The 27,114-nt window shown below is 41.6% G+C and overlaps 1 long non-coding RNA gene across 1 annotated transcript in view; it reads right to left on the bottom strand.

The window, feature by feature from the left end:
- Positions 1-1,289: 1,289 nt before the first annotated feature.
- LOC110741367 overlaps positions 1,290-27,114 on the bottom strand; it is a 31,401-nt gene continuing 5,576 nt past the window's right edge. The window contains exon 4 of the long non-coding RNA XR_004177973.1: positions 1,290-3,778. This is a non-coding gene — a long non-coding RNA (uncharacterized LOC110741367). The remainder of the gene's footprint in view (positions 3,779-27,114) is intronic.

Raw genomic sequence — 27,114 nt, 5'->3', positions numbered from 1 at the left:
GTTGGGGGGCAGCAAGAACTGAAAAACTACCCATTGGGTACTATGCTCACTACTTGGGTGATGGGTTCGATTGTACTCCAAACTTCAGCACCAGACAATAAATGCCTATAACAAACCTGCACATGTACACCCTGAATCTAAAATAAAAGTTGAAAGTAGAAATAAATAAATAATGAGTAAATTGTGCTGGAAAAATTGGGTATTCACATTCAGAAGGATGAGGCTAGACCCTTACCTCTCAGCGTATACAGAAATCAACTCAAAATGGATTAAAAACTTAAATGGAAAACCTAAAACCAAACTACTAAAGGAAAACATAAGGGAAATACTTTATGACACTGGATTGGGCAAGGATTATTTTTATGTAAGACCTCAAAAGCACAGGTAACAACAACAACAAAATAGACAAATGGAATTACATTAAACTAAAAGGCCTCTTTGCAGCAAAGGAAACTGTTAACAGAGTGAAGAGACAACCTACAGAATAGGAGAAAATATGTGCAAAACATACATCTGGCAAGGGGTCAGTATTTAGAATATATAAGGAACTTAAATAACTCAACAGCAATGCATAAATAAAATAAAATAACCCAATTAAAAAATAGGCAAAAGGCCCAAATAGACATTTCTCAAAAGAATACATACAAAAAGCCAAAAAGTCTTTGAAAAATGCTCAACATCATTAATCATCAGGGAAATGCAAATCAAAATCACAATGAAATACAACTCCACTCCAGTTACAATGACTATTTAGAAAGAAAGAAAGAAAGAAAGAAAGAAAGAAAGAAAGAAAGAAAGAAAGAAAGAAAGAAAGAAAGAAAGAAAGAAAGAAAGAGAAAGAGAGAGAGAGAGAGAGAGAGAGAGAGGGAGGGAGGGATGATGGATGATGGGATGATGATGGATGATGTGGAGGATGATGATGAAATGAGCGAAAATGGCGCCGAGCCGAGCCGAGCGAGCCGAGGCCGAAAGCCGATGAGCGATGAATGAATGAATGAAGGAGGGAAGGAAGGAAGAATGGAAAGAAAAGAAAGAAAGAAAAGAAAGAAAGAAAGAAAGAAAGAAAGAAAGAAAGAAAGAAAGAAAGAAAGAAAGAAAGAAGGAAGGAAGGAAGGAAAGAAAACAAAACAAGAAAACAAATGTTGGCAAGGAAGTTTGTGAAGAAAAGGAAACAGTTACACACTGTTAGTGGGATTGTAAACTAGCACAGCCATTATGGAAAACAGTATGGAGAGTCTTCAAAAATTAAAAATAGAACTACCATACAACCCAGCAATCCCACTACTGAGTATATATCAAAAAATAAAATGATTATGTCAAAGAGTTATCTGTACTCCATGTGTACTGCAGCACTATGTACTGCAGCACTATTCACTGCAGCCTAAGATATGGAATCAACCTAAGTGTCTAGCAGTGAATGAATGCATAGAGAATATGTAGTGTATAAACACAATGGAATACTCTTCAGCCATAAAAAAAAAAAAAGAATGAAATGCTATCATTTGCAACAATGTGGATGAACCTGGAGAATATCATGTTAAGTGAAATAAGCCAGACACAGAAAGATAAATGCCTTGTGATTGCACTGATACGTGCAATCTAAAAATATATATATTGGTATCATAGAACCAAACAGTAGAACAATGATAACCAGAGAATGGGGATGAAAAGGAGAATGAAAGGATTGGGAGAAGTTTGTCAATGGGTACAAAATTACAATTAGATAGAAGGAATAAATTCTGATGTTCTATTGCACAGCTATGGAAGACCATGGTTAACAGTAAAACATTGTATAATACGAAATAGCTAGAAGAAAAGCTTTTGAATGTCTTCACCACAAATGATAAATGCATGAGGAGATGGATACACTAACTACTCTGATTGGATCATTATACAACATAGATATGTGTCAAAGCATCAAATGGCATTTCTATAAATGTGGTCAGTTACAATGTGCCAATTAAATAAATAAATATACTGAGTTTTGTTGGGCAGTAGAATCGTATAATATTAATAGTAAAACTTTCTCTGATGGAGAAGAGTTGGGGTCTGCTTGTGGAAGCCAAGGGAAGAGGGATTTCCAAAGTTGTGGATGCAGTCAAGAGCAACAAAACGGTTAAGAAGTCTGTAGAACAGAAGCACTGCCACTCTCTGCATGTAGTTCTAGCTTGAGGAAACAGCCCAGTTGGCCTAGATTACTAAAACAGGACCTCTTTTAGGGGCTCTTATCAAGGAGGATCTAGCCATGTCCCTAATAGAAGGGAGAAGGCAGACTGAGGAGGAAAACCAGGTTAGCTCAGATCACATCTGCTTCTGCAGCACTTCCCTGCCAGGTGGGGACTCTCCATGCTCACACCTCACCAGCTCTGCGGGGTGCTTTCCTTTGTTTCATTTCTAGATTTCCAGCCTGGCATTTTCTAGTGCCAACGTGTCATTCTCTCGCCATCCCACTGGAATGAACGCCATCTTCTGGGCATACTTTTCAAGTACAATCAATACCTACCTCCCTTACAAACATCAAGAGGAAGAAAGAAGGCAGACATGGAAAGCCCAAATCTTCAGATAACTGAAAAAAAACCATATTTGAATAAGCTTATGGTCAGATACGTTCAACAATCAGGTTTCCCAAGGGACTTTCCTCTGTAGGCATCCAGCCTTTTCAAGAGGTCTCTACTACCATCACAATATGGGGAATAACTCCGGCTAGCCTCAGGAAATCAACCTTATGTAGATCGAAGTAACTGCACCCCTTCCATCTGCCAAAAGAGTTCTACTGTCTGTCTCCCAGGCAAAATATAGACTTCAGGAAATATTGCCATTAGGCAATCTGAGGGTGGCTGCAGTAAAGCATTCTAGAATGCCTGAGATTGCCCTTAAAAAAAAAAAAAATACTACTAGCTTTGCTTCCCCTCCCTGGAGACAAGGATGAAATAATAAATCAGACATCCCTGCCCCTCTAACATCAAAATGTATTTCATAGAGTATGGAATGAACCCACCTGCATGGATTCACTGGTCTGTGGCAGAGGTGGCTGCCAAAATTAGGGATTTAAACCACAAACCCAAACAGAAAACCACACATTGAGAAAAGCATGTGCACATCCCTCTCCCAATCCTCTTGCCCCAGAGGGGGAAACAATCTGTGGACAGTGTCCAGCACCACTTTTCCTTCTCTGCAGAAGTAGCAACTTTGACAACTGATAATCACTCTTGTTTGAAAGAGGGGAGAGAAAGGGAGTTTTGCTAACCCCAGAGGCAGAGTTTGCCAGGCCCAGGCAAGGTCTGGTGACAGCAGAACACATGATTCTTACCCAGTTTGCTGGGTATTCCAGTCATTCTAGTATGCTTTACTGCAACCACACTCAGATTGTCTATTGGCAATATTTCCCAAAGCCCATATTTTGCCTGGGAAACAGACGATAGAACTCTTTTGGCAGATGGAAGGGGTGCAATTATTTTTATCTATGTAAGGTTGCTTTTCTTAGGCTAGCCAGTTATTTCCCATATAGTGATGGTAGTAGATTAATTTTAACAAAAGACGTCTGGCATATCAGCAACGAAAGCACTTCTGGAGAAGGTAACAAATGTGCAGAGTTGGTCCATAGAGTTCTGATGACTTCCTTTCCCACCAGCATTTCAGAAAGAGCACTGATTTTGGGTTGGACAGATCTGGTCTCAAAGCCTGACTGGTAAATTTGTTCTGGTAAACATTCTGGTAAATCCCAGATTCTGGTAAATTCAGGCAAGTCATTCCACCTCTCAGAGCTTCAGATTTCCATCTGTAAAATAGAAACAATAACGTCTTACATGGCTTGTGTGAGACTTAAACAGACAGGGTAAGTAAAATGCCTAATACATCACCTGGTCCATAATGGTCTTAAGTGTCCTATATCATTGCTGGTATTGTCATCACCACCAAGGTGGAGGAAGAGAGAACAAGTAATGAGTTACTTCCTGATGTCTATTATCTCCATTCTTCTCTAGACACCCTTCCGCCTTCTGCCCAAGTTCATGCTGGCAGAGAACCAGGCTTGGCATTCAGGAGTCTAGAGGCCCAATTACCATAAAGCTTGATGTATCTTAGCCCGTGGTTGGCTGGTAAATGTTTAATGAGGGAGAAAGAGGAACTTGATTTGTAACTTTTGCTGATTTTCGTGGTGTAAATATTCTCTCTGTGGCAAATTTCAAGCTGCCAATGGGATGTCACTAAAAATAGAATGGGAAAGAGATGAGCGACAACAGAGCATTATATGGCATTTTCCTCTTTTGGATACAATACATGGGAATAACTTCAAGAGTATATTAATTACAGTAATAGTAAAGTCTAGCAAAATAAGAAGTAATGAGTTTTGAATATCCCTTACCTTTGTTTTCAATATAATTCACTTGATTATGAGCTTAAATAATTTTCAGTAATGGTTGTGTTTAACAGCCAGCTCAAAAAATTCCTGAAATTTTAACCAGCAAGCCAGTATATGTGAGCTCCAGCTCACTGCTGATTCTAGCCTGCTGGTTTGTACCCACAGTATCAGTATCATCGGAATGGAGTTTGAACATAGGCAACAGGCTTGGCCATTAAAAGATTCAAATGACTTAGGATGGGACTTCCCCAGAATTCAAGACAACTGTCAGGGAGACAAATCCTCTTTTAACTCTAAAAATCTCTCCTAGAGAAAGTAGCCACCTTGGGGTCCTTAAATGAGGGGATCACTTGGTTTTCAACATTCAGGGCAAATCCAGTGCAAGTCAGCACACTGGAATGCCAGGGATTTAATCTGTAAAGTTGGAGTGGTGAATGGAGAAAAACCCATGGGCCATCATTGTGCCTCTGCCCCCGCGTGGCTATGTGACTTTAGGCCAGTGACTTCAGGCCAGTGACTTCATCTCCTTTAGGCTCATTTTCATCATCTGCAGAATGGGGACAGCACCTACCTGCAAGTGTGGTTATGAAGTTGATGAGATAATGTATTCCAGCTGGCATTGTGAACTGCCAACCATTATAAAAATGTAAGGCATGGCTTCTATGTGGGGAATGAGACAGAAACCTGGAGTGAGAAAGATCTAGGTGGGGAAGGAAGGAGGAAGGAGGTAGTCAGCTTAGCTAAAGGACAATGGAAGAAACTGGGGAGAAGAGGTTTGGAGTAGGAGGAGGATAAGGGAAGTGAAGGTAAGAGAGGGTAGTACACAGCCCATTGCATTTAAAGTCATTGCCTCAGTGTTTTTCCAACCCTCTGGTCACACTCACTGCAGCAATTTCTTCCTTATTTCTTAACAGCTCCCATGTACATCGTAGTGATTGTGATCATACATTCTAATGATCATGAGTTTATGCTTGTATTCATGCTTTGACATCATCCCCACTACCTAGAATAGATTCCTGTTTTCTCAGACTCCACCTTGTGCCCCTCCTCCCCACTATGGCCTCCTCCATGAATGGAACTATCTCAACTGTACTGTTGGCATTTTATTTACCTGGCTATCAGAGCTCCATTTTGACAAAAATCCTTCTTGAGCTCTACCATGTTTCTGTCTCTGTTTGACACGCAGCTTGAAATACTATTGGGCCTCAAATGAGAAAAATTGAAAATCAATTTCAATCAAGGTGATGACTTGCCTTTTTCATGCCTTCATTTACTGGGTATTTTTGTGCAAGGATTCTTAACACAGTCTCTTTCAAAGACACTCTTTCCTCTGGCCAAAGTGGAGCAAAAATGGGACAGATGTGTTGATACGCAATTTGAAACTTCTCAGCAGTGGAACACGCTATCCAGGAGGCAAAAGTCTTCTCATTACAGGAGAGATCCAGAGACTGGACAGTCTCTTGGTGAGCAGGTTGTAGAGGTGTTGAGAGCACCCAACAAGTTGGCTTCCAAAGCTCTTCTAACTCTTGCCACCATTCAAATATACCTAGCCTTAGAACCCATCATTCAAGGTCCATAGCACGTTCTTCACCATTTAGGACTATTATAAATATTGAAACACTCACTGCACACCCCCATGAAATATATCTAGCCAATAAAACAATAGGGAGTCTACAAAATCTTATTCCAGGAGTCCACTCATTTCCCAGGGATCCCAAATCCTAGTTGTAGTTACACTCTATTCTAGCTTTGAAGCCATCATAGAAACTTTGGTTCTGAAATATTCAACACAGATAGGGAATCTGAGGCCATGATGGATCATATCTCTTAATGTTATTTTCACCTATTCCTCCACCCCATCTATCTGGCCCCTGCCTTAAGCATCTCTCACCTGGACAAAGGCAACTTCCCTCCATGGGGGGCCTTGCCTCCAGCCTCTCTTACCGCCAACTCACCTTCACACAGCTGCCAGAATGATTATTCTGACATGCAGATGTGATCAAGTCCCTCCTCTGCTGACAATCTACAATCACAGGTATAAAGTCCCAGTGAGCCTGGTTTACCAGGTCTTCATTATTCTTTGTGCCCTCCTTTCCTCCCATTTCTTCTCCAGGCAGCCTGTACTCTAGCTGTGCCAAGTGGATTACTGTGCAGGTGCTTACTCCCCTTGAATGCTTTAGCCCTTTTCATCCTCTGCTTGGTTCCACTCTTGCCAGTCACTGAGGACCAAAAGAATTGGGCTAGATTCAGTTCTGACTGGCCACACCAAGTCAGCCTTTGTCAACCAAACACCATGGTGATACCAGGTTATAGATGATGCTATATACCAGGTAACCTAAAATACCTGCTGCCAAATCTCTGTGTGAAACTGGGGAGTCCTTTCCCTTTCTTGGGCCTCAGTTTCTCTTTCTGAGGCTAGGTGGGTATCAGTCCAAGTGAGTTTTTTGCACTCTAATAGGCTAAATATTTCTGGACCCATATTCATTTTTCCAGTAGGTATTTGTTGAACACCAGATATCACCTGTCACTGTGTCAAGTGATGAGGACACAGCTGTGACTGAGACAAATACAATTCCTACCTTCACAAACTGATTATCCTGCATTCTCCTTGAAGCACAATAGAGTTCTTTTTCTCCCAAAGGTTGTTTATTCTAGCCAAGAAGAGCAACTTATGGTTCTGCTATGATTTAGTAACCATCCTCTTAGACCAAACTCAGCAATGCTACGTGCTTTCATAGGTAAGACATCCTTAAATCTTCACAACGATCACATTGCTGTCCCCCATTTACCAATAAGGAAACTGAGGCTAAGAGGGGTTCAGAATAATATCTTAATATAATCTAAGATCAAAGAACTAATAAGTGCTGAGATTCACACCCAGGTCTGTCTGCCTCCATCGCCCCTGCTTTTATGCCATAGGCAGTTTTCTGTTTTTCTTTTTAATCAGGCATTTATCAGGGCCTACAGCTTGGGGCACTATATTGGGTCTTATAGAGACAAAGAGAAAATGAGCTTTCAGTCTGATAACTTTGATCTGAAATATGTAACTCTGACCTCACCCAGCTTTCCCATACTTGCAGACATAGCTTCGGAGAGAAGAAATATTTGAATCAGATGAAGACAGAGCTGGACTGGATTTGGAAATGCCAAGCAGAGGAGTAGGGGCCTGCCTGGCTAAAGGCTTCAGAGGGTCCAGGAAGCTGTGAGTCACAGGGGGCTTGAAGAGGAGAGGATATGCTGAAAAATGAGATCAGCCAGGTGCTTTGGGGCCAGATCATTAACAACTTTAATTAGATCTCACTCCAGTTCAGCTGAAGATTAGTCTGAAGTCCCTGAGGAGGTATTAGGTACACTGGAAGAGGGATGGAAACAAGTCTAAATTAGAAATTCACCAGGAATAAGCAAGAAATGACTCCAGCATCCTCAAGACTTAATAGAACTCAGATGGTTCTCAAGGTACTAGCTTCCTGAACAGGAAAAGATCTACTACTTAAGATGAGAACTTGGTTTATTTTAGTTTGTAAAGGTGCAAAGCATGCTAATGGGATAACTTAGGGCAGCTGAGATTTTCTGAAGGTTTGAATAGTTAGAGGGGGTGAGCATGGCCCAGGGCCAAGAGTGTAGCTTTGGAGTTAGCCAGGTGTGAATGCAAAAGTCCTCAGTCTGCCATCTCCTCCCTGTTTGAACTTGCACAGTTTCCTTCCAGCTCTCTGTGCTTCCATTTCTTCAGTGAGAATATGAAGTAAATAATTGAACTTCATGTTATTTTTGTGAATTACAAATGTAAGCTCACTTAGCAATGTGCCTGCACCAAGCTAGCACTTGTTAAATCATAACTGACAATTAGCTAACTTTAATAACTTGTGCTAAAGAGAGAAGACTAGGTATCTATTAAACAGACACTTGGTGCCACGTGCTCTGCAGGCATTACTTTATTTAATTCTCAGAGCAGTTTTTCTAAGGAGGTATAATCCTCCCAACTTAGCCTTCTAAGTAACTGAAGTTCAAGAAAGTTATGCTATACCTAATCATTTTTTTAAATCTGATTTTAATCGTTTATAATCCTGAGCCAGATTGCTTGGGGTTCAACTCCTGGCTCTGATACTTTTAACTTTGTTCCTGAATGTAGTAACTTTGTGTCTTAAACTGTCTGCCACTTTGTATTCTCTTTCATAAACTGTAAACCCTTCTTCTCACAGTCCTTATAAAGTATATTAAAGTAATATATAATATAACCGCCCACAGTGACTATTCAAAAACATGGTGTTACCTTTGTGGTGAATTCACATAGCTATGAGATGATGGAGCTGGAATCTGAACCCATGTCCAAAGCCCAGGCCCTTCCCTCCAAATCACATGATGGGAAATAACCCCAGTGTGTAACCCTATAATGGTAGACTAGATGGCTTCCAAGAATGGGGGAGTTTCCCAAAAGGGCCTAGCTGCTCCAAAAGTCTTTCTAAACCTAGCTAAGTGCCTCAAAGTCTTACCATTAGTTTCGCTTCATTGGATTAAAACTCAATTAAAAACCAAATGTTGAACTAGGGATGTAAAGTAAGCCCATTATTTCTTGCTAAAGTGTTACAGTCCTACTTTCACATAAGATGGCTATCACCAAGCAGAAAGCAAGATGCAGGTAGTGTAAAACTAAAGACATGTGACTTTCAATTAAATAAAAAGAAAAGTCTACAATTAAAAGTTCCACCAAGACATGGGAGTGGGCTCCCACAGTTAGGTAGCCCACAGTCAGAGACAGAATACCACACTATGAATTTTAAAACTTGGATAAATAAGGGGTCTTACTCTACCTCACTATATGACCTCAGCCAAATCTCTTCCCTCCTCTGAGCCTCAGTTTACCCTTCTGTAGCAAAGGGCTGATATCAAATGTTTCTAAGCACATTTCAGCCCTGACAGCCTGAACTGTTAGAAAAAAAAGGGAAGCCCGGAAATGACTGGGTGAGACAGAGTCCTCCCTGGGACATCTGGAAAAGCCCAAGGAAGAAAGCAGAGCTAGCCTGTGGAGACAAACCATCTGGAGCCAGCAGGGGCCTGAATCTTATCATCTGACTGTGGTTGCCAGGCCACCAATTCCCATCCTGAGGTCTGAGCTCACCCATCCCTGAGATCACTCCTAAGACCAAAGCTGAACTCAGAAGTATCAACAATATTCTGGACTTGCATTATTCTATTACCTGAGATGAGAAGGCTGCTACCCAGCAGGTCAAGCTGTTTATCCAGAGTCAAGCAGCCTGACCTTGAATTCAGATAGAACTTAAAGAAAACATCTTCACTAAATGGCAGAGTTCGCAATGGACTTCAAACTCAACTCTCATCCAGTGCTTCTTTGGTTCAATTAGATGGGCTCCAATTCCTCTAGGACAGTAATTCTTAACCAGGGTTGACTTTGTCCCCACAGGGCAATGTCTGAAGGCATTTTCAGTTGTCACAATAGGAGTGGAGGGAGTTCTACTGACATCTAATGGGTAGAAACCAGGGATGATGCTATGCATCCTACAATGCACATAGCAAGTCCCCACAACAAAGAATTATCTGGTCCAAAATGTCAGTGGTGTCAAGGGTGGAAAATCCTGCTCCAAAGCATACCAAAAGCTCATCCTGTTTTTCAAGTTACCCCAACAGAGAGTCTTGTTAATAAATTCTTTAACATCCCAGCTAAGAATGAATCATAGGTCCTATAGCTCCTGGTTCTTGAACCTCCCCATCTGACATTCAAATCACACAAAAGGAACACAGCTTTCTTGTCAGGTGCAAAGATGTTTTGGTTTTGGTTTTGGTTTCTATTTTTCGCTTTCAACTTTTATTTTAGAATCAGAGGGTACATGTGCAGGTTTGTTACAAAGGTATATTGCATGATACTAAGTGTTTTTTTGTTTTTTTAAATCTTATTTTTGGAAGTCACTTTATTTTTTTAATTTTTTTTTATTATATGTTAAGTTCTAGGGTACATGTGCACAATGTGCAGGTTTGTTACATATGTATACATGTGCCATGTTGGCGTACTGCACCCATTAACTCGTCATTTACATTAGGTATATCTCCTAATGCTATCCCTCCCACCTCCCCCCACTCTACAACAGGCCCCAGTGTGTGATGTTCCCCTTCCTGTGTCCAAGTGATCTCATTGTTCAATTCCCACCTATGAGTGAGAACATGCGGTGTTTGGTTTTCTGTTCTTGCGATAGTTTGCTGAGAATGATAGTTTCCAGCTGCATCCATGTCCCCACAAAGGACACAAACTCATCCTTTTTTATGGCTGCATAGTATTCCATGGTGTATATGTGCCACATTTTCTTAATCCAGTCTGTCATTGATGGACATTTGGGTTGGTTCCAAGTCTTTGCTATTGTGAAGAGTGCCACAATAAACATACATGTGCATGTGTCTTTATAGCAGCATGATTTATAATCCTTTGGGCATATATCCAGTAATGGGATGGCTGGGTCAAACGGTATTTCTAGTTCTAGATCCTTGAGGAATTGCCACACTGTCTTCCACAATGTCTTCCACAGTCCCACCAACAGTGTAAAAGTGTTCCTATTTCTCCACATCCTCTCCAGCACACTGTTGTTTCCTGACTTTTTAATGATCACCATTCTAACTGGTATGAGATGGTATCTCATTGTGGTTTTGACTTGCATTTCTCTGATGGCTAGTGATGTCGAGCATTTTTTCATGTGTCTGTTGGCTGCATAAATGTCTTCTTTTGAGAAGTGTTTGTTCATATCCTTTGCCCACTTTTTGATGGGGTTGTTTTTCTCTTATAAATTTGTTTGAGTTCTTTGTAGGTTCTGGATATTAGCCCTTTGTCAGATGAGTAGATTGCAAAAATTTTCTCCCATTCTGTAGGTTGCCTGTTCACTCTGATGGTAGTTTCTTTTGCTGTGCAGAAGCTCTTTAGTTTAATTAGATCCCACTTTTCAATTTTGGCTTTTGCTGCCATTGCCTTTGGTGTTTTAGACATGAAGTCCTTGCCCATGCCTATGTCTTGAATGGCATTGCCTAGGTTTTCTTCTAGGGTTTTTATGGTTTTAGGTGTAACATTTAAGTCTCTAATCCATCTTGAATTAATTTTTGTATAAGGTATGAAGAAGGGATCCAGTTTCAGCTTTCTACTTATGGCTAGCCAGTTTTCCCAGCACGGTTTATTAAATAGGGAATCTTTCCCCATTTCTTGTTTTTGTCAGGTTTGTCAAAGATTAGATGGTTCTAGATGTGTGGTATTATTTTTGAGGGCTCTGTTCTGTTCCATTGGTCTATATCTCTGTTTTGGTGCCAGTACCATGCTGTTTTGGTTACTGTAGCCTTGTAGTACAGTTTGAAGTCAGGTAGCATGATGCCTCCAGCTTTGTTCTTTTGCTTAGGATTGTCTTGGCAATGCAGGCTCTTTTTTGTTCCATATGAACTTTAAAGTAGTTTTTTCCAATTCTGTGAAGAAAGTCATTGGTAGATTAATGGGGATAGCATAGTGTTGGAAGTTCTGGCCAGGGCAATCAGGCATGAGAAAGCAATAAAGGGTATTCAATTAGGAAAAGAGGAAGTCAAATTGTCCCTGTTTGCAGATGACATGATTGTATATTTAGAAAACCCCATCGTCTCAGCCCAAAATCTCCTTAAGCTGATAAGCAACTTCAACAAAGTCTCAGAATAAAAATCAATGTGCAAAAGTCACTAGCATTCTTATTCACCGATAACAGACAAACAGAGAGCCAAATCATGAGTGAACTCCCATTCACAATTGCTTCAAAGAGAATAAAATACCTAGGAATCCAACTTACAAGAGATGTGAAGGACCTCTTCAAGGAGAACTACAAACCTGTGCTCAATGAAATGAAAGAGGACGCAAACAAATGGAAGAACATTCCATGCTCATGGATAGGAAGAATCAATATCGTGGAAATGGCCATATTGCCCAAGGTAATTTATAGATTCGATGCTAAGGTTTGAGGTATAACTAAATCCATCACCCAGGAAGTGAGCATAGTGCCTAATAAGTGGTTTTTCAGCCCCTGCTTCCCTTCTCTCTCCCCTTTAGCAGTCCCCAGTGTCTATTGTTCTCATCTTTCTGTCCCTGTGTACCCAATGTTTAGCTCCCACTTGTAAGTGAGAACATGTGATGTTTGATTTTCTGTTTCTGCATTGGTGTTTTTTTTTTTTAATTTCTCTTAATGTCAGAGATAAGGTTGCCTTGAGTCACACTTCCACAAATAGGATAATTTACCTGTTGAATTCCTGGAGATTCCAAAATGGGGTGAGGGGTTGCTGAGCCAGTTTCAAAACTGGTCACAACTGCTTGTTTGTCAGAGTCCATAGCTTCCTGCCTTGGTTTCTTCCCACCTCCTTATGCTACTCTTTAAGTCATGCAACACCACCTATCATCCATTTGTGCTACCAACAATGATCATAGCAATGCCTGTTCTGGGGTCTGCGGATTGTAGAAAAAGACATACTTGCTTCTCTCAAAAAAAAAAAAAAAAAATCTCAGTCTGGTGGGGGATACAGACATGTCAATGGATGGTTATTGGCACAGAAGAGTAACTACCTTAGTGGGGAAGCCCTAAGTAGATACAGTCACACGCCACATAAGGACATTTTGGTCAATGACAGACCACATGTATGATGGTGGTCCCATAAGATTATAATGGGGCTGAAAAATTTCTATCACCTAGTGACATCATAGCCATCACAACGTTGTAGCACAATGCATTACTTACATGTTTATGATGATGCTGGTGTAAACAAACCTACTGTGCTGCTGGTCATATAGCACATGCAATTATGTGCAGTACATCATACTTGATAATGATAAGAAATGACTATGTTATTAGATTATGTATTTACTATACTATACTTTTTATCATTATTCTTCACATGTACTCCCTCTTCTGAATTTAAGTTAACTGCAAAACAGCCTCAGGAGGTTTTCCACAAGAAAGCATTAGTATCATAGGAGATGACAGCTACATGCATAGTATTGTCCCCATAGACCTTCCAATGGGACAGCATGTAGAAGTGAAAAAACAGTGATATTGATAATTCTGACCCTGTGTAGGCCTAGGCTGATATGTGTATTTGTGCCTTTATTTTTAACAAAAATGTTTAAAAAATAAGAAATTTTTTAAATATTTTAAAATAGATAAAAGCTTATAGAATAAAGATATAAACAAAATATCTTCATACAACTGTACAATGTGTGTTTCAAGCTAGGTGTTACAAAAGAGTCAAAAATTTAAAAAATAAAGTTAATAAGTTAACTTTTTAACTGAGTTAAAAAGTTAAAGTTCATAAAGTTAAAAAGTTACTGTTCACTAAGGTTATTATTGAAGAAAGAAAATGTTTATGTCAATTTAGTGTAGCCTAAATGTAGAGTGTTTATAAAGTACAGGAGTGTACAGTAATGTCCTAGGCCTTCACATTCACTCACCACTCACACATTGGCTCACTCAGAGCCAACTTCCATTTCTGCAAACTCCATTCATAGTAAGTGCCCTATATAGCTTTTCCATTTTTTAAATCTTTTATACCACATTTTTACTGGACATTTTCTATGTTTAGATAGACAAAATTTCCCACTGTGTTACAATTACCTAAGTATTCAGGACAGTAGCATGCTGTACAGGGATACAGCCTAGGAGCAGTAGGCTCTACAGTATAGCCTGGATATGCCGTAGCTTTACCATCTGGGTTTGTGTTAAGTACACTCTATGATGTTCACACAACAACAAAATTGCCTAACACCACATTTCTCAGAATGTATTTCTGTCATTAAGGATGCATGACTGTACTTGACCCATGTTGAGGGATCAGAGAAGGCTCCCAAGGGGAAGTGAACTCTAAGCTGACGCTTAAAAGAGTCATCTAAGCCAAAGCAAAAGTAGCAGAGAAGAGCTCTAGGCTGGACAAAAGTATATTCTGATGGCTAAAGAGAAGAGAGAGCATGGTGCCTTCGAGAAACTGTGAATGGTCCCCTAGGACTGAAACAGAAAATTAAGGGGAGAGAGGCTGAAGAGGAGGGTGAAGAGAAGACAAAGCCAGAATGAGAGGGATTTTATGTGCCAGGTAAGGAGATAAGCTTTATCTTGGGACAAGGAGGCAGAGACCTGGTCAGATTTCCAGAGGAGAAGGATTGTTCTGGCGGCACGGTCAGTATAGATGGTGAGGGCACTGTCAGGATAGATGGTGAGGGCACTGTCTGGATAGATGGTGAGGGCACTGTCAGGATAGATGGTGAGGGCAAGAGGGGAGGCAGGGAGACTAGTTAGAAGGCACTTTCAGCAGTCCAGGTGAGGAGTATGGCAGCCTGGCCCAGGGAAAAGGCCACAGGGATGAGACATGCAGACAAATGCCAGTGGGGCTGACTAAGTATGGCAGACAGTGCCTGGCTATGGAAGTGAGGTGTTGGGAGAAGTCAAGTATGACTCCCAGAGTCCTGCCTTGGGACCTCTCTGGTGGTCACTGAGAAAGCCACAGGGGAGTTGCGAGATGGGGGCAATGTGCCTATTTCAGTTCTGGTTATATTGAGTATGAATCTTCCAGCAGCCCACTGTCTATGCCGGTATGGGGCTCAGAAGAAAGCCATCAACACCCAAGGGACAGTGGTACCAAGATGGGGGTGATACACTGTGTCATGAGGTCTTCATCTACCCCAGGAGAGCTGACACCAAATGTGCGATGGTGGGAAAGGAACAAAAGCAACGTTCACAGAGCTGTCCATTGTTGTCAAGCATATAGTTTAGCTGGAGAAGAGCCTGATATGTCCGGTGTCCTACAGCCTTATTCTATCCTCCAATAGTCTGCATTGCTGGTATTACCCCCAATTTAACAATGGGAGAAATGGGGATCAGCGTGGAGACAGTGATAAGCTCATCAGTATGGAGTTGAGATTCCAAGTCAGGTCCACATGGTCCCAAATCCCATGCTTTTACTACATCAAACATTTTGCCTTGGTCTTCAAAAGACCACCCCTGTATTTCAAATTTTTCAGAATGGTGAAGCTCACGAGCTCTGAAGTCAGGAAAACACAGATACGAATCCCAGCTTTGTGATTTATCAGCAGCTCATCACCCTCGTTTGCAAAGCAAAAGATAATTACTGACTTCACAAGGATGTCATGAGGATTGATTAAGATTAGGACATGGAAATCACTTAGCACAGTAGCTGGAATAAAGAAGTACTCAGTAAAGGTGTTCAGCATTGCTATGTTTAAGTACTCTTAAATCATGGTTTTCAACCAAGGCCATTTGGCCCTCAGGGGATATTTGGCAATCTCTTGCCAAATTTGTGGTTGTCACAACTCAGGAGAAGGTTGCTACTGACTTCTAGTAGGCAGAGGCAGGGATGCTGCTAAATGTCCTACAGTGCACAGATCAACAAAGAATTACTTGGTCTGAAATGCCAGTCGTGCCAAGATTAGATGAGAGGCACACATTTTTTTCCCCTTTATTGACACAGGGCCTCACTGTGTTGCCTGACCTGGTCTCAAACTCCTGGGCTCAAGCAATCCTCCTGCCTCAGCCTCCCAAGTAGCTGGGATCACAGGCACATGCCACTGTACCCAGAGATAGATTAGGAATGATCTAATCTAATTTATTCATTTTACAGAGGAGAAAATGGAAACCCAAAAAGGAAAAGTGGCTTGTGTCTCAAGGAACGTTTGGATGGAGAGGAAGAAGACCCTGAAAATTGCAAGCTGGCTGTCTGGAACCTTATCAGTAAGGATGTTTCTGTATCCTTCTTACTCTTTGTTCAGGGAGAGTTGCTGGGGTGACTATTTTCTAACCACTTTCAAGGGGCAAGGGGCCAGTCAGCGGTGCCCTGGGTGAGGGCATCCTGGCCCAGTCCTCCTGGCGGTCATACCCCAATCCAGCCACGTCTGATCCAATGAAGGGCAGTAATCAGGAATGTGAATTGCAGAATGTACCCAGGACTTTATGAGCATCATGTCACTTTTTCTTCATAACAAGTAGTTCTGTCATCCTGTTGTAGTCTATGAGGACTCTGAGGCCTAAGGAGGCTCCATGGTTTGCCTGGGGTTACACAACAGAGGGACACGTGGAAACCAATGTGCTCCAGAGTTCACATTCACTCCCACCTCTTGAGACTGTCCAGTGAGACCCCAACCTGGGCCTCCAAAACCCTCATTTCCTCTACGCTTATAGGACCTAAGCAGGCTTCATCTGAACACAGGGTTACAGTCACTAAAGTCCCACTTAGCCATGATCATCAAAACGCACATTTCACTGGAATAGCCCACTCCCCAGCTACACAAAAACCATGCGTCTGGGTGGATTCTCAGCCCTCTTGTTTTTCTGGAGACCAGAGACAGGGGTGTGAACAGCCTGAAGTCACATAGCAAGTACGTGATGGGTCTCCTGACTCCTTGTCTGTTTCGTATTTGGAAACAGAAAAGCAAAACTAAAAATACCAACTCTGAATTATGCCTTTTCAGGAGTGGAGAGGGGGCTGACCTTCTGACAGTTTCCTTCTGATGCAAAGACATTTGCATGAAGTGATTCCCCAAAAGATCTTGGAGAAAAGACCTTAGTTTCTCGTCTCCTCCCTTGCTCAGCTAAAGCAAATGAGACTCTGGATTGTTAATATAGCAACTTAAAATGGGTAAGTAAAACTACAGAATGCAAAAAGAAAAGCTGTTTGAAGATCCCAACCCCAAAATGTTTCAATTCTGTACATCTTTAAGCCAGAACTCAAAGCTCCACTTTCCTTTTTAAAAAAGGAAAGAGGCACACAGCGGTTCCCTGATTTCTCTTTCACAGCAGCCGTGTGCCAGCAAGAATGTTTTTACTTCGTTCATTAGTTTATAGCTTATCTCATCCCAAAGGTGTTTTGACAGTAGTGGGGAGCAGGCAGGAGAAGAATCAAAGTAATGGGCAAATGTCAGATAATAAGAAAAGCCAGGAAACATTAGTAAACAGCAAGGAACAGTTGTTATAATGAGCTGCCTAGTAGCCAAATCAATGAGGAAAATCAATCCATTAGCAGGCTTACACTGCCCATAAGAGAAAAAATATACATCTGATGATCAGAAGAAAAATTTTCTTTGACATGATGTGAAAAAATAAAACTTTATTGTTTAATACACTGAGTGAGATTTGGGGGGTTTGTCTATTGCAGCAACTAGCATTAATTACCCTGACAAATCCCCACTGCTTTACCTCCCTCAACCTCCCACATATACTCAGTGTCTGTTGAATGAAGAAATGAGCACCAACTCCACACCAGGCTCTCTGATTTCCAGGTGACATCCTATAATCTTCCTATTAGGTTGGGATGTTGTGCCTTTTATTCCCTAGACAAGGGAATAAATCCCTTGGTCATGTAGATATTTTAGACTGGATAATTCATTGTCATGGGGGGACTGTCCCCTGCATTGTAGAATGTTTCATGGCAATCCTGCCTTCAGCCCACTAGCTGTCAATATCAGCTAGTTGTGACAACCAAAAACGCCCGCTGCTATTAACAAAAGTTCCTACAGCCAGAAGTACCCCCAGTTGAGAGTCACTGCCCTAGGCCTATGATCTGTAAGTACATTTTCTACATCCTTCTCTGCCAACAACCCCTATACCACACTACACACACTACAAATCCAAGATACAAAGATGGAACAGGACGGGACAGCCACAGGAAACACACCTGCTGGAAAGAATGGGACACACACAGAAGTCACAGATTCAGAGCTGCTCTGAAATCCTGCTGGGCAGATGTCCTGAAGGCTCCAGCTCTGGGTGAGGGGCTGTGAATCTTCTGTCAGGGAAGCTCAGCCTTGTCCATTGTTCTCATGACCACTGGATCCACTCTTTGGTTGGGAGTTGCAGGAGAGTTCTCCTTCCCACAACACTCCTTGGAGTTTAAATAGTTTCCTTAATCCACTTTCTGTTCATGGGAGGCTGGCATCCCAGGGATTGCTTTAACTCTCAAAGATTGTGCAGCCCAGACTTGAGGCTTCTTTGGTGTTGCATCTCACTCAATAACTTAAGAGGCTTCTGATGTCTTTGCCAGTGAACACAGGCAAAGTTCTTTTTAAGATACATTTCCTAAATCTGCCTTTTCCTTTTCTTTTTCATCACTTTGTTTCTCTCTCTCTTCACCTAATAGCAGCTACCTTGAGGCTACATGGAAAAATCAATGACAAGACCACACTTCTAATTTGATGTTTGACCTGAGTCATTTCCCAAACAGGAGATTTTACTGGGCCTTTGCCACGTAAATCCCTTTTAAATTCCATCTCATATTGTGTGGAACCTAGAAATAGTCTGCTGTTTCAACTCCAAGGTCCCATCTTTCTGGGCTCTATTATTCTGAATTTCTGTTTGCAACTCATCTAACAATTTCTTGAACTCATGTAATACTCCTAATACCTTGCCAAATACAGCTATGCTACCATCACCCTATTTTCCTACTTGTTACCCTGAAGTGATGAGTTCAATGAGCACTCTTTGCCCTTCTAGTCATCACAGGTGACAACTTTCCAAAACCTTGCCCCTGCGTAACCTGATCTCCATCTTTCCAGTCTACGGTTCAGTTTCCCATCACCTGTCTCTTGACCACTAAGCTAAAATCATTTCTATTACCCTTTTTTTAATGAAGCACCCTCACTACCAGTATCAATTTCTGCATTAGACTAATTGGCACTAGCTGCTAAAACAGACAAATGCTGAAAATTTCAGTGGATTAATAAAATAAATGTTTATCACTCACTCTTTCAAAATCCAATGAAAGTAGGGAAGACTTTTCTCGTCTTGGAGCTACAGTGGAGAAAATTGCTTCTAGAGCAATAAAGGACGAGATTGTTTAAAAGGCTTCGAAGGATAAAGGCCCACTTAACCTGGGTAAAGAGATCAGATTAAAGGTGTGCTTCCTCTCTCTTCATGGCCTTGGCAAACTCAGTGGACACGTAATGTATATGGTGTAGCTCTAAGACACAGGAGGACGATTCATGAGTATGATCACCTGGTGCCCCGTGAGCATCACCTCCCTCCAAGTGGCTTGTTCTGTACTGGCTCCCAAATATCAAGAGAAACATCAATAAGCTTGGAAGCCTCCATGAACAGGGGAGTAGCTTCTATAGAGAGCTAGAAACTGTGGGATGGGAGAAGCCAATTGTAGTAGACTATTATTGTTCACAAATATTTGCTGTCCCTTCCTAAGAGCAAATTTCCCTTCCCCACCTCATTGGCATAGGCTATGGCCAATGCCACATGAGTGAAGGTGATATGTTTCACTTCTGGTAGAAACTTTCAGAAACAGGGTAGGAAGACTCGTGTTCTCTTTTTCTTCAATCACCATGATCAGCAATGTTTTAGATAGAGTCTACTTGATCAACCTGAGTCCTGGGGTGAATATGGGTTGGAGCAGAGTAAAGTTGTTTTAGCCTGTGTTGAATACATAGTGTGAGCAGGAAATTAACCTTTGCTTCTAAGAGCTCCTGAGATCTTGGATTTGTTTGTTACTACAGCATAACCTAGCTTGTCCTGACTAATAACACCAGTGAAGGAAATGCAGGAGATTGACCCAAAGAAGAAAGAACACAGTTGGGAACAAGGTTGTTGTCATCAACAACCTGAAGAGCCAAGAGAAAAATCAACACTAGATTTGCTCATGTGTCACTCCCAAACTGTGGAAATCACAGGGACGTAGCTCAGTTTAAGGAATGATGTTCTGGAAGAGTAATGAGCAACTGGTGATTGGAGTTAATTGCAGAGGAGCAAGCAGCAGTCTGAGATAAGAGAATGGGAGATGGCTCCAAGGCCTCTCTCTTCCAGTGCTAAGATGCTGTCATTACATGAAAAATCTGTATTAAAGGCAGCCTTTGGCCCAGGAGTTTCCACATGTCAGTGAGTACTATGGTCTGAAGGTCTGTGTGCCCCATCAAAAAAAAAAAAAAGATATCTTGAGGCTTAATCCCAAATGCAATAGTATTAAAGGGTGGAGAGAAGTGATTAGGTCATGAGGGCAGAACCTTTGGGATTAGTGTTTTTATAAAAGAGGCCTGAGGGAGTTGGTTTTTCCCTTCCTCCATGCAAGGACACAGCAAGAAGGCACCATATTTGAAACAGAGAGCGAGCCTTCACCAGACATTGAATCTGTTGGTGCCTTGATCTTGGACTTCCCAGCCTCCAGAACTAAGACCAACAAATTTCTATTATTTATAAATTACCCAGTTTACAGTATTTTGCTATAGCAACCATAACAGACTAAGACAGTGAGTAAGGCACAGGACTTAGGACCATGCAGTATCTCAGCTAAGCCCAAGAACCCATCCTCCTGGGGAGGCCCCAAGGCCCAGGATGCAGTACTTCTCAGGAAGTTTCACTGTGTTTTCTCCATTAAACACAGCTATGCATTGGGCATTTGTGTCATTGGGCCGCTTCCTCTTTCTGTCTCTGTCCTTTTCTCCCTGTCTCTAATTCTCTCTGTCCCGGTTTCCTTTTGTCCCTGGACCTCCGGCCTGTTATCCTCCTCTGTGTCTCTGGGTTACTGTATTTGTATTTCTTTTGCCTTTGTATATTCCTGCCTCCATCTCGGTCTGTCTTTCTGTTTCTGTGTGTCTTTTCACCTCTTTCCCAACCCTCCCTCTATCTCTCCCTTATACAAGTTGCTTCCATCAATAAATCACTCAAACACTTTTTTATGAAAAATGCACCCCTAGGAAACTGGTCCTTGAGCATTTCTCTCTCACCATAGCTGGTACTAAAACCATTTACTTGTTCAACTGCACCTTCAGTTTCTGACTTGTTGTCTTTTTATTTTTTTAATCACTTTCTTTTCATCCCTCTAATGAAGTTTCTCCCCTAACCAGACAGGCATTACTCATCTCCAGCCCCAGTGACTGAAACCTTGTGCTCAACCTCTCCACTCTAAATTCTAAAATTGTTGTCTCTGGCCCTGATTCCAGGGCAGCACTTTTCCTTCCATTGACCCTGAGCTCTGTGTCCAGTTCCAGAAACATTCCCCAGCAAGGTCATGCCAAGGGTGTGAGCTTCCTCGGAAATGAAGGAAGAGAATGTTCCTGAACACAGATGCCTGAATAGGGTACTTTATCCACTCCAGCCCTAAGGACCCTGCTAGACCTCTTCTAAAGCCATATCTCCTGCTTTTTGCCCACATTCACCCTTGGGCCTATCTCATGGCTCCTGCTCAAAACCCAGTAGGCATCTTCTCTCTGATCCCTACTGCCCATACCTTCCAAAGAGAACAGAGCACAGTCCTAGCAACTAGGAACCTGGGCTCAGCTTCAGCTCCAGCCCTGCCACTCGTGTCACCCTTCTGAGTCTGTTTCAAAATTGAAGTAATAGTGCCTGCCTGCCAAGGTTGTATGAGAATCAGCAAAGGTCATATACAAAAAGGTCCTGATACAGAGCTGGAATAAAGGTGGTGATGCTGAAACATTTATTCCCATTCTACCACAGCACCATCATGGCCCCATGCCCCTCCTCATCTTCAGGGCTGACCTGTAGCTAGGAGGCACAGGAGTGGCAATGCTGACTGTTTACAGCCAGAATCTACTCTGGTGGGTCAGCAGGGATGCAGTTCTAGTTATTACTTTGAATATCCCCATACCACCACCACCACCAATACCAAAACTCCCTCATCTCCACCTTCACTTTCCCTATCATCTCCATCCATAAAATACACTCAAAGCCCAAGCCAAACCACCCCTTCCTCACTCTAAATTCCCCTTGGATCCCTCCTAACCAGTGATCATCTATCCACACCTTGAATTTCACTCACCAGGCGTCAGCTACAAAGTGTAATGTACGGTGTCCCCTCAAAACACTTATTTAGCACCTACACTGTACCCTGGACTTGGGAGACTTGGCAATGAAAAAGACAAAACTCTATCCTTGAGATGCTCACAGGCTAGTGGGTGGCAGCCACGGGTAAATAAATCATGACAATGCAATGTGATAAGAATACAGTCATGGAGATGTGGGCTGCAGACACACTCAAAAGAGGGAGCTCTAACTTTGCCTGGGGCTGCCACTGTAAATGCAGTCTATAGCTAATCTCTTTGCTCCTTAATAGCAAGATCCACTCAACACAGCTCAGCACTAAAAGCTAGTACTGTCCTCGTGAGAAGTATGGCTACAACCATGGAAAAATAATAACAATCTCCAACTTCAGATCTAGGCTCCATCTGTATCTCCAGGTTCTGAAAGAGTCTGGGCCACAGAGTCAGTATCCAAGGAATGAGAGATGGTCCACACTCTCAGCCAGGCCTCACAATTTAGCAGCATTCTTAGTTAAAACTGAGTAATAATCTCAAGGCCAAAGAAGGAAGAAAGGGTCCAACGAAATAGTCTGGTTGGCCAAGACCCCTTGGGCTCCACCTGGCTGGCTCAGAATTGCAGATTCTCTGTTACTACCAGGTGCATCTCTCTACCTTGGTGCTGGCTGTTCTCTATTCCTGAATCTCTGCCAATCCTCTCTCCACATGGACACCACTCTCTCAACCAGAGCTTGTCACCCACCCAGAGACAGGTCTACTCCTACATTCTAACTGGAACCAAATAGCCATCAAATTCAAAGTCGTAACTCCAGGCTCTTTCAAGGAAGTGCTTATTAGCTTTAAGAGTGGGGCCAGGTTCTGCAAGATCTCATGTGTCCGGCAACATCACCTGCCTGGACCAGCGCCAAGAACGAAGAAAAAGAATTTAAAAATGTTTCTCTGTGAAGCCAAATAGACACTGTGAAATCTGTGCACTAATGCTTATCCCATGACTCATGGAAAGTTTGTTAGGACCGCAAACAGTGTCCACTGACTCCCATTTCTTTTCTATTTTTGGATCTCAGATACACAAAATCGGAATCATCATCATTCTCAAATTATGTCACATTGTCATCAAGGTTCATACCTGGACTTATTTTTATTAAGTCAATTAGTTAATTAGTTGCAATGCTATAAGTACCTAATAACTCATGACATAAAATGAAAGCTAGGACCTGGATGGGGCATCAGATGACACCATAAGAAACCCCTTGCCAACCCACCCTCTGATCCCCCTGCTCAGAGTATCCATCACCCAGATTCCTGTATTCATCAGTGCTTTGCTCTCCATTTCAATGAGTGCTATGTACATATGTCCATATGTGTGTGTGTGTACCACAAATACGCACTTCTTATTTTTAACTTTATGTAAGCTTTGTTGTAGATAATCTTTGGAAATTTACATCTTCAATTAATATTGTTATGTTAAGATTTATCCGCATTGAAGCATGTTGCTGTTGATCCTTTATCTGGATGGCTGAACAATGCCCTATTGTGTGGCTCACCACAGTTTATTTGCTGCCTCTCTGATGATAGGCATCTGGTGTGCATCCAGGTTTGTGCCACTGTGATGATGGTGCTACAGTTAAGCTCCTTGTTCCTCATACATATCTCCCGTTGAACATATGTGAGGGCTTCTTTCGGGTATATGCCTATAAGTGAAATAGTTGGCTTTTACACTCTTGAGAATTTTGATTAATCCAAAGGGAAGCTAGATTTAAGCAAAGCAGGAAGAAAGAAAATAATTAAGAAGAAAGGAAAAGAAGAAAGATTTCTGAAAGCCTGATTTTCAGGGCAAATTCCGCATAGGAATAACATTGCTCTTTGTGATTCAATAAGTGCAGAAGACTCAATTGTCTTCTATTTCTTTAGTTTTCTAAAGTTAAAATGTTACTTTTATAATCATAAAAAATAAACTGCTTTAAAAGTTTAAACCATATTTTAGAAAGGTTTCTATTCAAAATGGTTGCACTTTTTCTGTTGCCACTTAGAAGACAGTGAGTTAGCCACTGAAATTTTCTATTTCATCAAATAGCTCTTTTCCCAAGAGAACCAGAGAGGGGAGGTCTTGCCAACCATCAATGCCAGTCCAGGAAAGTAGGGCTATGCCCAAATAAGCACCCTTGCAGAAAGGCTGTGGATATTGCTCAAGTCCAACAAATAGCTAGAAGTAATTGCTAAAAAATGAGCCTTTTTTATTAACTAGAACAACAGAGAAAACATCTGCTGACCCAACCCAGCCGCCCTTGCTAATCCCTCATTTGCACATCATGAGGAAATTGCTATGGCACATTCTGAAAAATATATTACTTAGCAAACAAGGATGTAAGCAAAGATGTGCAGAAATGGGTGGAAGGAACAACCAACAAGCAAAGAGAAGACACAGGGAAGCACGAGACCCTGAAAACGTTAATGGTAGAAGCATCCTTAGCAATCAAAAAGCTCCCTCTCCCCATTTAACACATGGAGAAAAGAAGGCCTGAAAAGTAGAAAAAAATGTAGAGTCATCTTGTTTAAGTAAGAGTAGAAGCTGTAAAAGACATCAACTCCAATCACTTTTCCAATAATCAAATTTCCTCTAAAATATTCTCAATAAGTGGCCGTCCAGGTCCTGTCCTTACCCTTGAAATGGAGAGCTTCCACCTCTGGAAACAACATGATTTATCTTTGGACATTATTGACAAAGTCTTTAAATTGAGCTGAAGTGTGCCTTTCAGTAACTTCTACTTATTGCCTAGTTCAACCCCCTGAATGCCATACAGAATGGTAACAATAATAACAGCAACAATAATAATAATACCAGCCCATAAACAAAATCCAAAAATCTCTAAAAACTGAAAGCATTTGGCAGCAAAAGCTGACCTGAGAGGGCATGTGTTGTTGGGAATCACTACCTATTGCATTCAGTATGAGCATGTTGGGCTGCAAAATTATTTCTGTAGTTGATTATTAGGTGTTGTTTCAGACCCCACCAAAAGTGTTATGAAATATAAGGTATGTGTAATGGATTATTCAGGAGAACCATATATAACTATTATTATTGCAGGTCCAAAATGACCAGATACATGCAATTTCAGACAGTTCAACTGAATACTTTTTGAAACCTGGCTCCAAGGACTTGAGATACAGGATTTGAGGGCCTGCAACCATATGGAGAACCTCCGCTTTGAGCATTAACTGTGTGGTAGGTGCTGTGTCAAGCATGACTCTCAAATTAGTATCTCCACGCCACCCTCTGCCTAGAAGCCCCACATAACCATCCATCTACCTATTAATTGCCTCCACTTGGTCATCTAAAAGTCCCCTTAGACTTTGTTTATCTCAATCTCCGCTCTCAAGCATCTAGCCATAACCTGCCCTGCCTCCATTAAAGACGTCTTTACACACCCCATGCTCAAACCAAAAACCCTCAACTCAGACTTTTCTCTTTCTCTCTCACTCCACATCTAGCATAATATGAAATTATGTCTGCTCTAGTTTAAAGCATTAATATATCCAGGATCCACTATTTCTTGTGACCCTCAGTGTCATCACCTCATCCAGGCCACCATCCTGCCTCTCCCGGATGATTGCAGTGGTCTCCAAATGGGTCTCCCAGACTCCACACTTCCTGCTTCAGACTGTTCTCAACACAGCAGACAGGATGATCTTTTCAAAGTAAAATCAGAGCCTGCCACCTCTCCGCCCGTCACCTTCCAAAGAACCCCTACTCCACTCTCCACCACCCCTCTTCCCGTCAAACTCAGTGAAGAAGAAGCCAAGTCCTACCTGGACCCAGGAGGATATACACGGTGAGCCTCCTCCATCACTCTGACCTTGTGCCCCACCCCCGCCACTCGCCCTCCCACTGCCCCAGCTGACCTGGCCACCTTGCTGCTCCGTAAATACACCATGTACACTGGCTTCAACACCAGGCTGTCTTCCTCCTGACACATCCATGGCCTCCCCCACCCCATTCAAGTCTTCACTCAAATATCTCCTCTCAATGACGTCTATTCTGACAACTCTATTTTAAATTGCAATTAAGATCATTTTCTATCTTTTTTCTTTTTTTTCTAAACCACTTAAGGCTATCTAATATACTGTAAATTATTTGTTTTAATTACTGGTTATCTCCCCCCACCAGAATATAAGCTTCATGAAAGCAGGGGGTTTTGTCTGTTCTCTTCACTGCTTTATCTACAGTACCTAGAACACTATCTTGTACATACTCAAGTGCAGTAACTCATCATTTATCTGTAAGTGATTTACCTTTTGCCTTTGAATCCACTGAGATTCAAGAAGGAAACAAGAAATACCTCGTGACAGCCAAAATAGATCTCTGTGTTATCAAAGAGGATATACAGATGGCGAATCAGTATGTGAAAAGATGTTTAACATGATTAGCCATTAGGGGAATGCAAATTAAAACCACAGTGAGATATGACCACACCCTTATCAGAATGGCTAAAGCAAAATATAGTAAAGGCACCAAATGCTGGAGGGAGGATACAGAGAGGATGCTGGATCTTTCACACATTACTTGTGGGAAGTAAAATGATACAACCACTCTGGTTGTAGGTAACTGCCATACAGTTACCTACAAAATTAATTGTAGGTAACTGCCATATTTAAGCAACTGCTTAAATTTTATAGGTAACTGCCATGGTATGTTTTTATCATGGCAGGTAGTTTTACCATGGCAAATTAAATATGTGTTTACCAGACAGCCAACAATTTCACTTTGGGCATTTATACCAGAAAAAGTGAAAACATGTTCACACAAAATAATCTGTACACAAATATTTGCAACAGCATTATTCATAATAACTCAAAACTGGAAATAACCCAAAACTCCTTCAGTGGGTGAATGGTTAAACAAACTGCTGTGTATCCATACCATAGAATGCTACTCAGTCATCAAAAGAAAGGTAAAGTTACAATAGCAAAGATTTAGGTTAATCTCAAA

This window comes from Papio anubis, chromosome 13, assembly GCF_008728515.1.
Source record: "Papio anubis isolate 15944 chromosome 13, Panubis1.0, whole genome shotgun sequence".
NCBI classification, from domain to species: domain Eukaryota; kingdom Metazoa; phylum Chordata; class Mammalia; order Primates; family Cercopithecidae; genus Papio; species Papio anubis.
The sequence above is the reverse complement of the archived record's forward strand: the minus strand, read 5'-3'. Positions and strand labels throughout refer to the sequence as shown.